Below are 13,555 nucleotides of genomic sequence, written 5' to 3' on the forward strand. Positions count from 1 at the left end.
ACCTTACACAAAGGCATCGCAATTGAGACGGGGAGGGGAGGGCAATTTCCTTGATATCGCATTGACGAAAATTAAATTTTCGTACGTGCCATACAAAATTTTCTCATGTCGATCCTGGGAATCGAGCTTCCGACCAACTTGCAACTTGCTTCAAACCTGGTGAGCTAACCATTACTCCACGGCGTCCTCGGAATTCCTATATTTTTGCATTTCTTGAGCAGACGGGTATGGCTTACAGAGTTTTGGATCATTGTTATATGGACCCAATGTGATTTTTCTGTTTTCGATTTGATTCTTGGGTAGTACTGTTGATTGGATTTTATTTTACGTTGCTTTCCTGCATATTTTGGCTAAGCGCGAAGATGAAGGTGAGTGATAATATGATGAAATTGATGAAGGGACACTCACACCCATCCCCAGACCGGGATTCGAACCCGGGATCCATGGTGTCGTAGCACGCTGTGCTAACAACTCCACTACAGAGGTAGGCATAGTATAGCACAACTCCACCAATTTCCTCTCGTGGGTGTACGCAACACTGACTCATGCAATTGCCTGTTATTCTCTGTATAGCTAGCCTCCATGGCGAAATGGTTAGCGTAGCGCGATCCGACGCCAGAGGTTCCGGGTTCGAATCCTGGCCTGGGAGTTCTTTGTAACTGTCCCTCCATCAATTTCATCATCACTCATCCTCTTCGTCGCGACTAGCCGAAAGTGGTATAAAAGCGACATAAAATAATGTAGTTCAGTCAATCAATTTTCTGCATCTGTCCTGTATTGCGACGCTGCCTATACTATGTCCCGGGGATCTCTGGAGCTGGCGAACGAAAACAAGTCTCTGCGAAAGCAGTGACGCGAGACGGCTCCACCAATGAACACGTGGGAGGGAATGGGATTGCGTGGAGGAGGAAATCGAAGCAGCACGTAAATGTTATCAATTTATTCCTCATCCTCAACCAAATGAACACAGCATGACATAACAGTGCAAAAAGGGAATCCGCTGGTGGCAACTTTCCATTATTTCAGCTATTTTGCTTTTCATCTACCTTCCGTTACCTGAAACGTGAAACCTCGCAGTATATGAAGATAAAGGTGTCCTCCATTCGCCGGTGTTCCATAAGCGCATTTAACGAACCGCATCCTCTGGTGTTTACTTAGCAGGGCGTTCTAGAGAGATATCCTCCGAAATTCCCGTGGAGCGGAGGCGCTGAAGACGCACATAATCCTCGACGGTGCTGCCCCGGCACGGACGGAGCGAAGCGCGTAACTCGCTGGAGATACGCTCCGTTTGACGCCACGGTGGAAGATAAATCCGTGAGCGGAGAGAGAGCGAGATCTCATCTCCCAGCCTCCCCTTGGGTTAATATACGACACGACGCTGCTGAACGTGCATGGAAGAAAACACACTCTGTCGGGAAAAAAACCTTAAGGGCGTTTGCACACGTACCGATAAAATCGATGGTGTCTTGTACATCGATATCGTCGGCACCATAAATTAACGGGGGTTTATGACACAGCTGCACACGTGGTCCTACACAGCAAATTTCCCCGGATGGACCATCGTTTGTAGGATGATGATACGAAGGATTATTATTGTGCATTATTAATAATAAATGTTATTACTAGAGGCCGGAAGTTCAGGCATTTATTTTCGTTAAAATAGGCAGGCAAAAAGGCATTTATAATGTGGAAAATAGGCACAAAAAAATAAAAAAAAGGCAAAATAAACCGAAAAAGGCACATTTGGAAAGCGCTTACTTTTATCTATAATTGCTGGCAAAATGTTAAAATCTACATTTGGAAGAGCATTTCAATTTTCTCCGTCTTCATTGCACATAACTACAAGGTGTTTTTTTAAGTTCTCAACATTCATTGATAGTCGTCTGTCAGAGAGAATGTTTTTTATAATAGAAAATGATATTTCAACTTCGACAGAAGTTATTGGAGCATACATAAAACAAGATAAAGTAGCTGGACTCATTTTGGGTAACAGCATTTTCACCTTTTAGAATATCACAAATTGTTTTCAATTGTTTCAAGTCCTCATTTGCACTCACTACCCGTTTGCACTTTTCCGCAACAGCTGACCACTTCCATCATCTGCTGCATAGATTCCTCGTAGATTTTCACGGATGCTATAATTGTAATTGTCTCTGGAAATGCACCCTAATGTGCAAAAATAGCACAGGAGTTTTTCCACTTCACGAATTGAAGCCGCTTCATTTTCTGGAAGAGCATCTATCACCTCACTGATTTTTTTCAAGGTTGTTAGCATAATATATAGCTGCTGATAAAACTAAGCTCAGATGCAACTTCCTTAAATTTTCGGGTTCGAGAGGGAGATTTCAGAAATATCTTCTTTATGTTCGAAATCAACCTGTCCACTTCAGCAGTCAATCATGCACAAGGATATGTTAACCGAAAGGCAATATCGTATCTGAGCTTGAAATACATTTTTCTCACACTTTTCTCCTTCAGCAATGTTGAAACATGCGTCAGTTCAATATTACTTAAATAAGGCGAAAATTATTCACATAATAAACGGAAGAAAAATAAATGCCAACAACGTTTTTTGGGAGAAAAATAATTTATATAGACATTTTGTTTTTTAAAAATGGCCAAATTTCACTGAAAAAGGCAAAAATAGGCATTATAATTAAAAATAGGCAGTGGGGTCCCAAATAGGCAAAATAGGCAAAATGAAAAGGCTTCTAAAACATTCGAAACAACAAAAGAAACGTATATCCGGAAAAAAATTATCAATATATGCAGTAGATAAAAAGAGGCATTTTGCCAAACTTCCGGGCTCTAGTTATTACATGTATCTAACAACATATTGTTCATTAGTCAAAACCAGTCAAAATAAGTGTAATTAAATAGGACTAAAGACACATCCGGCTAGAAGTATTCGCTGTATACTCTACATAATTAATTATTTTATATGAATTCTGGGATCAACAAGTCAAATTAAAGATAAGCGTTTATGCTACAATTTTTGTTTGCTACACTTTTTTCTCCGATGTAGAGCTCATTAGTAAATTAATGATAAACATAATATTATTAGCAAAATACGATTTCTTTTACTAATCCGTGATTTACTAATTAACGGTTGCTCATGTCGAAAAACTTAAAATAACATTAAGCATATATCACATCTTAAGCATCGATTTGGAAAAAATAACACTGAAAAACGGACTATTGGTTTATTTATTTATTTCCTTCAACAGAGAATTTATCTCCTTTTATAGATGGTTGGAAGAAAAGAAGAAGAAAAACAGTGAGACATAACACAGGTAGAACACATACACATATATAATGTAATATAAATTACTAAACTATACTATAGAATAATATTAACTAACTAACTAACTCCCTAGCCTTCTTAAACCCGAAGGTTCATGGCTGCAGCAACACAGGCCTTCCATGTTTCCCTATCTTGAGCAAGATCTATATACTCTTTTCCATCCCTACCGATTTCCCTTAGGTCCATCTCAACGTTGTCCCTCCATCTTCGTCTTGGCCTTCCTACAGGTCTCTTACCATCAGGTTTCCCAACAAGAATCCTGTAAACTCCTCTTTCCTCTCCCATTCGTGCCACATGGCCTGCCCACCTAAGTCTTCTTGATTTAATTATTTTAATAATATCTGGACATGAGTACAAATTATGTAGTTCTAAATTATGTAACCTTCTCCACTCACCTGTCTCCTCATCCCTTTTAGGTCCAAATATTTTCCTAAGGATCTTATTTTCAAATACTCTCAAGTTATGTTCCTCTTTCAATGTAAGGGACCAAGTTTCACATCCATATAATACTACAGGCAAAATTACTGTTTTGTATATTTTAACTTTTAGTTTCTTAGATATTAAACGAGAAAACAAAAGTTTATGAAGAGAGAAGTAACATGCATTTCCTGAATTAAGCCTACTTTTTATTTCCTCTTTAATATAATTTTCATTTGTTAATATTACTCCTAAGTATTTGAATTTGGAAACTGGTTCAAACGAGTTGTTATCAATAATTAGATTTTGATTATTACCTAACACTTGGTTTCGGCCTGTAAGCATATATTTAGTTTTCTCTTTGTTAACTTCCAAACCTATCTCTTTAGCAGTTTTGAAAAATATTTTAGCATTATTCTTAATTGTATTCACTTCATCCCCCAGTAAGTCTACATCATCTGCATATGCTAACAACTGAGTCACACCATTTAATTTTAGTCCTTCTTTAGTTTCTTTTACTTTCCTAACAGCATATTCTAAGGCAAAATTAAAGAGCAATGGAGATAATGCATCTCCTTGTTTTAACCCATCATGAATTGTAAATTTGTCAGACATATTAATACCCACACGAATTTTACTTTCTGTTTCACTGGTGCATACTTTTATCATACTAACAAGCTTCTTAGGTATTCCAAACTCTACTAATATATTATATAGTTTATCTCGTTTGACTGAATCATATGTTTTTTTAAAATCAATGAACTATAGAATAATATAACACCCAATTAGCAATTTAGAAGCGCTTCACCCAAAACAATACAAAACAAGACAAAAAAAAACAGGTGTCATTTTTATTCATATGCAGTGATATATTGCTAAGCGTAACACTAAATCTGATAATTTATGTTGTAAACACTTTTCTTAATATTATTTTGTACTCACTGATTGAGATACTAAAATCAAGATTAGATTGCAATATATATAGTAGTTTTTTTCCAAAAGTCAACAACATCTGTCATCTTGGATTTGCCGCCATCCCTATTGGTAGCACTTTTAGATGGCAATCATGGTTTTTGCTATGCTTACACATCCATATAACTGTGACATAAAGGACTTCCATAGCTTGAACACGAGATCGCAAGAGAGATCTCACCTGTCCATTCCCCTTCACAACTCGAACTGACAAAACATGTATCCAGTGCCCGTCAGTGGTGCAAAGTGCCATTCGGAATTCAGAATGCGTTCCTAATATATATTTTTAAGATCCAAGTAAGGTATTTCCTATCCAGCAACCCATCAACTTATAATATGTATATCCACTGCAGGAAAGGTCACTGATATCCGCCAACACTTTAAACTGCAACCGAATATTTCCGAAATGAGACGCACGTGTATGCGTATGAGTGCCGTTGTGTAGTATCGTTATTGTGTTTGCTTTTCTTTTCACATTTATGAAATTACTTTGTATTATGTTGCGTGGAACATCCTTGTCGTTATGTTTTTATTCTTTGCCAATGAAAAACTGTATATGTAACCAGTGGTGGCGATTGGAGCAGCATTGGGGGCAGTTGCCCCACATTTTGCCCTGCACTATATCTTCTAAATGCTATGCCTTGTCTACCAAGAGAAAGTAAACTGGCTTTGCCCCCCCACCCCCTACTCTTCAGATTTTGGCATCCAATCGCTGCTACTGGATGTAACCACGGTTAAGTGGTAGAGAAGGCCCCCACAGCATTAACTTCGCCATTTAAAAAAAAGGCGAAGTAAATAAATAAGAAAATGCAAATACATTATTTGTATTTCACGAAACATAAGTACAGGGTGATTCAAAAGTCCCTTAACACTCGCTATAAAATGTAAAGGAGTTAGGCTAGGTAAAAATACTCAGCATAGAAACAGGTAAGGCCTAGGAAGAACCATATTGGTGTGTTCCAAGCGGACGTCCGCCATATTGATCTTTTTTAAAATGGAAAAGGGGTGATGTGATATCAAATCAGGCTACAATTTCACGAGAAATGCAACGGTGAAGTTTTTTATAAATCTATCTTTAATCAGGTAAAGTTATGACTACATGATTGTAACAAATGTCTCATTTTGTAGGTTTGAATCAATAAGTTATGTGAGACGCTTTGCATAATGTAAACAGCATTCGAGGCAAGAGCTTGTTCAATGGCATGAACTCTGGGGCAAAGGCCCTGCCTCGCAACCCCCTCAACCGCAAAGCGAGGAAACACCAGATGAAACGCACGAGCGTAGATGAACGAAGCCAGAAGAGGAGGTGGGGGTGCTTTGATCAATCCTGCACTGAACCGCACGTTCCACAGCGAACAGAGACCACAGAATACGCAAGCACAAGAATTCAATACGAGATGCGGTTTGTCGGAGCCTTCTGGCTTGTTTTGCAAGTATGGATGAGAGAATGCGATATGGTGAACTGCGGCGTTTCAATTTAAACACTATAAACGGCACACAACGAAGTATCTAGCCACCACATGCTTAAAACCATGCAGAAACGCTGGAACAAAAACCTTTAGCCAACAGCCTCCAAGGAAATACCTATTAAAACAACTGAGTTGAAGTATCTTTGCTTACTTACCTAGTTACAAACAGTATTTGTCTTTATGTACAATTGTGTATAATTCCATGTTTAGTATTGTTATTACATTCTTGTGTGTGAATGGGTATGTATGTGTGATATGGGTAGTTCAATGAAAATTTGAGTTTCTTTTTTTTCTTGTTTTAAGGGCACTTTATGTACAGAGAGGCTAATCGGGACTGGACCTACAGTCTAAAGTGAGATCCGAACCATCATGTGCCTCCACCTGGCATCGAACGTGAGGCCCTTTGATTACAAGGCCACGACGTTACCACTATGGCACGAGGTGGCACGAAAATATATTATGTTTTTTTTTGGATCTTCCATCTTGGTTCTTGAGAGTTCTCAAGTGTGTAAGTTTCAAAGAGCCAACGAGATTTTAACATCCATCCCTCCTCCACTAGACGAGGAACGTAGAATAAATATTGCCTCTCTGGCGAAGGGCGGGACACGGAGTGTTGTGTGTTATCTCACGGGTTTCAGTGAACTCCGATCATCTAACAAAAGCATCAGTCGGTCCTGTCGATGTTATACTCTATCCCAGGAATCTGTGGAGCAAGCGAACGAAAACGAGTCCAAGTAGTGACTCAAGAGAGCTCGACTAACGAACGCGTGGGAGGGAAAGGGACTGCCTGGACAGGGCAACACGACACCAACTCCAAACGGTTTGCAGCAGCCGGCAGTGCCTCGCTCTGCTCACTCGCATTCTCCCTTTCTCTACCGTTATGCGCGGCCTTGCTCCACAGATGCCTGGGGTAGAGCATAGATGACTTCCACAGGCGGTTCCGTTGTGGAGTCACATATAGAGCGTATGAAAGGTATGCCGTAAATTAAAGACATTAACTGGAAGAAGCATGTAAGTTCTTTGCGTACGGAGAGTACTGTTATTTTCAAGTTCTGGTGGGATCCAGTGAGGAATGAAATCGGAACCCAGGATTAAGTAGCCAAAGTAGTTTATTTTGGTCTTTCTTACCAGAACTGACCATGGAAGGGTACTGTTTTAACAGCATTTACCATTATATGAAAAGTAACCAGTGCCTTTAGTTTGTCTAAAGTCAATTGAGACCATGCTACTCTTTCTGCAATCAAGGGGTCCCAGGTCCAATCCCCGGTGGAGATTCCGATCTCACTTAAGCTGTAGGTCCAGTCTCGATTAGCCTATCTGTGAATAATGGGCTTAATTTTTTTTAAAAAAAAATAACCTCTTAAGCCGCGTTTACACCGAATGTTACCAAGAAATGTTATCAACTGTTTGTTACCAACACGGTTAACAACAAATGTTGGTAAGCAGAACACTAGTTTGACTTTATTTTCGTTAATAATTCTTGTGGCTGCAAAATGCCAACTGTGGAGGAAGCTGTACTCTCTGTGGCAGCATGTGTCATTATGGTGCAACAGAGAAGACCAAGAATTCTTAAGATTCTGGGTGAGACCTTCCGTGCGGGCAAGAGCTAATTATGGCGGAAGTGACCTGTTGGTTCTTGTCTTTTAAATTGTGGATAAGTTTGGTCCCAAAGGACAGGCTTCTGGCGGAACAATTCAACTAAGTTGCGCACTTGATCCTTTGACCACTCCATCTCACTCAAAAGATATTCCAAGATAAATAAATTACAAAACAAAACACACCTCGCACTCGCTGGCTGGCTGTCACTGGCGTGATGGTGGCGGGAGAGGAAGCGGGGGAAATATTGCTAATATCCAAAAGCCTCTGTAGCATGTGTTGGTAACAAATGTTGCAAACATTCTTTCATGTTTACCGACTTCTTGTGGATAACAAAATTTCTGTTGCCATCACGGGAAATCTGTTGCTAACATGTGTTTGCAACCCCGGTGTAAACACGGCTTTAGATTATGTCGTGATGTGAAATATCACCAGAAGATGCATTCCATTCGATTTACACTGGTTCTTTTCCTTTTATGCCGACATATTTTACCACTCTGCTGTTCTGTTGCTATGTTGTATTGGCTAAGCTGTCAAGAGCGATTTACGTCAAAATACACGCACACGGAGCTGACCCGTATCGGCCTGGGCCCGATCTGAATTCAGAACGCGATGCACAGACGACTTCGGATTGAATTGAATATAAAATTTTGGGTGCGTCAGCACTAAGGCTATTTTGCACCCGTCACATTATACGGGGTCCAGCCCCTTATCGTTACAAACAGCAACTCTATCGTTGCAGAACTAAAATCATAAAATATTAAAATGTTCTGACTTTCGTTAAAAGTTGAGGCTGTACAGGAGCACTCAGCACACGTAAGGACAAAAGAACAGGACAACACAAACAAAATTATACTGGCCATGGGGCCAGTCGCCAGAGCCTCGTTAGTCTTCAGTCCAGGGTGTACTAACGTGGAAGTGAGGTTGACATTTGGGTGTACTACGTGGAAGGTCACCCCTTACACCCCACAGACGACTTCGGAATGAAACTGTGATGTCGGGGGATGAGCGCGCAGCAAAACCCTTTAACCTAGCCCACTGATCTCCGAACCGTCGATCGCAGGCTACCAGTACCTCGCAGTGATGTTTTAGTAGCTCGCCAATGGTTGGATGGACTGACATCGCGCTTGAAGGAAAGTTTTGCAACGTCGCATCTTCGTACCGACTGAAGCCCCAGAAACTAATACATGTAACATGAACGGTACATACGTCATTTTGATTGCCTGTCTGTAAAAGCAATAATTGCAATACATTTTAAATATTTTAGAGCCAAGAAAACATCATCAAAAAAATCAATTCATCTTTGGTAGCTCGCCATGTTTTGGGAAGTATACTTTGTCCCGGTATTCTGTAGAGCAAGGCCGCGCTTATGGTGAGCAGAGCAAAGTGGTCCGCGGTGCTGCAAACAGCTGGTAGCTGCACTCTCGTTACCCACTCCATACCTCATCTTTCCCTCGCACGCTTTCATTGGTCGAGCCCCCTCGAGTCCTACTTGCGGAGAGGACTTGTTCGTTTGCTCCAGAGATTCCCGGGACAGAGAATAGTTCAATGTCTCTGACCCACCCTGAAGAAATCTAACAAACAGCCGAATAATCGCGAATACCTACGACAGAGACCGAAGACCACCCGCGCCAGCCCGGCCCGATGGAATGCCTTGTCGAAGATTGTTGTCGGGTGTGTGCGGGCTTGCTCCGTGTTCGCTTCGAAATTAATTTGGTCAGTACTGGACTTCTCATGTGCTACTATCAGGAGACTATCATGGTAGAAGCTCAAAAGTCAATTTTGGAATGAGCAGGCAAGACGATGTATCGATTGATTAATTTCACTTGGCTTATCGCGAAGATGAGGATGATATGGATGATATGGGATTGATACAGGGGCACTCAAACCCTTACCAAAGCCAGGAATCGAACCCAGGACTCCTGGCGTTGTAGCGCGCTGTACTAACCATTTCTACACGGAGGCTGGCATAACCATGCGCAATTTCTCACTGTTCGGCTATTGTCGAACTGAAGTCGCACAGTACAGTTACGGTTGTTGAAACCTTGATGTGTAGAAATAAGATTGGATCAGTCGAGAGTTCAACACTACATCTCTTGGTATACCTTGCTTCAGTGTGGTTTTACAATGTTTGTGTTTCTGTGAAATTAAGTTGCGTTGTCATCAACTAAGGGGACTGTGAAGGATGAGTCTCCCAAGAGGAAGTATAACTTAAAATGTTTGTGAAACAAACAGGATCATCTTGCCTCTGTTCTTTACACAATGTATGGAAGCATCCATTTCATTATGCCTCTCAATCCATTAGCTAACACACACACACACACATACATCTAGTTTCTGTTGCAAGAGAGCCACGACGACGTCACTGTGACAAACAACAACGAAGCCTTGTAGCGGGCCCGTATATCCTGACAAGTAATCGAGATATTTCCAGAGTCCCTTGACACGTGTGTGGCCTGACGTTGCTACACACGAGTGTGGAAGTATTACTGAGCGATTGCCTCTCAATTACGCTTCTAAATCTAACAATAAATTGTTCAGGTCTGCCTTAACCTTTGGAATTAAAACAGTGACCCACAACAGATCATCATTAAAAGTAGCTCCATTGCTGAAAAAAAAATTGTAAAACTTCCGTAATTTGACGAAAGAAAAGACAAAAAGATTATCGGCAAACACGAGACAATGCCGTTCGCACGCAGGATTCTGACCATCCGACTTACAAGAACGAAGTACCCACCTCTCACCCAGCGGAAAATTCCAAATTGCTGATAGCGAATTTGAGAAAGAGAATACTAAACTATGTTCCGGAAATCTCCGGAGCGAACAAACAAAAACAAGTCTTGCGCAAGTAGTGACAAGAGAAGCCTCGACCTATGAACACGTGAGATGGAACGGGAAAGCGTGGAGGGGAAAAAGCAGCTGCCAGCCGTTTGCAGGAACGTGCTCTGTTTCGCTCCATCCATTCGCTTTCTCCCCTGCTCTGCTGTTATGCGCGGCCATGCACCTGAGATTCCCGGGATAGAGCATAATTGAATCGTGGAAGATGGATAGTTAAATGATAAAAGTCGTGTGTAAGGGAATTAAAGGTTCTTTCCTTTTGATTACAAGGCGACACATAGTGGTTCGAAGTTCCGATTGACCATCAAGTGGGTTCTAGCTTTAGTTTTGTTTAAAAAAGTCCACCTTATGTGCAGAAAGCCTAATCGGGAGTGGACCTAAAGTTGAAATAGAGATCTGAACGAGTTCGTCGCGGCGTCTTTTCGGTTCAATCCCGCCGTGACATCTGTCAGGATTTACGTGACTGGTTTTTCTACATCCCAGAGTGTCAAACCCGCCGTGTGCACGTTTATGACGTTACACCTGTTCCCTTGATTGAATATGAATATGATTAGTAAATGAATGCAAAATGAAAGTTTTTAAAAAGTGCATCTTTTCTTCGTATGTAAGGGATCTTACTTTGGCAGAATAATATTTCTAATCCTGAAACAAGACAAGTGAAAGTGAAAGTGAAATTAACCCCTACAAGTTCATTTTTTATCAATAAATACTATTCATCTAATATTTTGCAATAAAAAATCTTTTAGACAATAAGAACAAAAAGAAGACAAAACACTCCATGAGGAAGCGAATGTCTTCAAAATTTTTGAACGTGCCAATTTTGCGCTATTTAACATTAAACCTTGTACAGTGTAACTACATTACTGAAAAACAAATTGCGGATAATAAAATGTGCTGTCAATCATGCGGAAGACAGTGACAAGCGCATCAAATGCATGTCCTGCTTACAATTTATCCAAACAGCAGATGCTGTGCATTCAAATTGCTGCATTTTCCATACAAGGCCTCCGCAATGCGAAAACTCCAAAATTTCGTCATCTCGTTCCGTGTTCCCGTTCTCGTATGGCATAAAAAAATCTCCGTGAAATAGAATCTTCCATTGTGAAGAGAGCTCCACGCCCAAGTGGGATCCAATAAACGGAAAGAGGTTGGCTGTTTATGCTAACGCCTTCAACCACGGGGTCGGCGAAAGGACCTCAAAAAATGGAGGCGGGGTAGAATTTTCACGACGCTTCCGACGGTTTCCGTCAGATAGATGGTTCCTATTTCGAGGATAAGCCATTCACAGTGCGTAGGGAAATGCTGATCTACTACAACGCGTCTGCCTCGATGTACGTAACGTAAACGTCTTCCCTGAAGAAGCGGAAAGGAAAGAAAAATATACGAGGGCAGGCCAAAAGTTCCATCTCTCCATAGCTTAAATCATTCAAAGCCAACCAGCCCCGTAGCAAGAGATTTTGACGCCCTAGGCAGAATTCTGGTTTGGCACCTCCCTTTCACGTACTATCAAGCTATCGTTTATGGATTCTCGTCGCTATCCACTCGTAAGATCGGCAACATGTTAATTTCTGACCCCGCACAAGAGCCGTAATTTCTTTAAAGCAGCGTTTTTTATATCAACGTTTGAAAAATTTAAGAATTTGCCTTTCTTAGAGATAAAAACATCCACAAGTCACATGTATAGCAGAAATCATCACGGTCTCAGTTTAAAGTTCCTTTGAGAGTATTTTCTACATTTCTTATTTTACGTCGCTTTTCTAACACTTTTCGCTAATCGCGACAACGAGCATGAATGTTGAGTTGTTGTTTTAAGTCCACTTTATGCACTTTATGTACAGTTTAGAGTGAAATTCGCACCGCTATGCGTTCCTACCGCGTATCAAACCCAGGACCCCTTGAGCGACGACGTCACTACACCGTCATCATGCAAACACAGGATGAATAACGATTGATGAAGAGACAATTCCAAAAGCACAAAAGCCCCGGCGAGAACTCGAACTCACAAATTTTAGAACCAACATCGAATGTCGACAATCGAACCGAAAGCTCTTTTGAAGAAGCGCTGGTGGAAAAATTAAGAATTAGAATACAATGACTATTCCAAAATTTCCTAAATTTCTGACTTTAAAGTCCTATATTTGTTTAGAAAATATGTTTTAAAGCGACGCATTTCGCGGGCACCCGTGTGTAAAAATTCAGGGTGGCATAAAAGTGGAACTATATTTTAACAACTAATAGGTAAATTTCACACCGAAGAGGCAAGTAACACATGTCGCGTGTCGTTTGTAGATTTCACCAATCGAAAGGAGACTTGCGCGGCTTGTCATGCCGCTGCGGTGTTAATTGGTTCGTTCCCCAACAATATGTGTTGCGTGTCTCTTCGGTCTGAAAACTACCTTATACACTGAGTTTAAAAATGATATGTTGTCTGGACAGTCGGTTAAAAGTGGGAAAATTAGATCGGCATTGGATCTACAGTTTAAAGAGGGATCTGAACACCTATGTAGTGTGCCTCTAGCCTAAATGGCCCTCAACAATGCTTCATTACAAGGCGACAGCGTTACCATTACGCGTTCCAGAGGCTTAATTACAGATGGCAGCACTGCTGCTTCTGAACAACGGTGGAAAAAGTCGACAAGTCAGAACACTCCATAACGTACAACCTAGGTTTTACTGTAACTCAACAAAGTCCAATAAACATCCACGAAAGTGCGAAAGTACATAAAAACTCCCGTTCCGCCCTCCCCAATCTTCCTTCCGGGCTGGAAGAGGTCCAGGACATGGAGAGAAACTTCGTAACTGCGGAGACGCGCAGTCTGAAACTTCCAGGATCACGGAGCGTCTGTTTATTCACCGCGACGCCACCCGTGGAGATCCGAGTTCGATCCGGCAGCCTCCGGGCGGTTTCAATTCTGCCTTCGTGTTACTTTCCGCGCAAAAATCCCCGCCTCCGCGCCGA

The 13,555-nt window shown here is 41.2% G+C and overlaps 1 protein-coding gene across 4 annotated transcripts in view; it reads right to left on the bottom strand.

The window, feature by feature from the left end:
* Positions 1 to 13,555, bottom strand: part of Syn2 (Syntrophin-like 2) — a 623,560-nt gene that overhangs the window by 185,499 nt on the left and 424,506 nt on the right. The window lies entirely within an intron of this gene.

This window comes from Lepisma saccharinum, chromosome 23 (genome assembly GCF_977018435.1).
Source record: "Lepisma saccharinum chromosome 23, izLepSacc3.1, whole genome shotgun sequence".
In the NCBI taxonomy this organism is placed as follows: Eukaryota; Metazoa; Arthropoda; class Insecta; order Zygentoma; family Lepismatidae; genus Lepisma; species Lepisma saccharinum.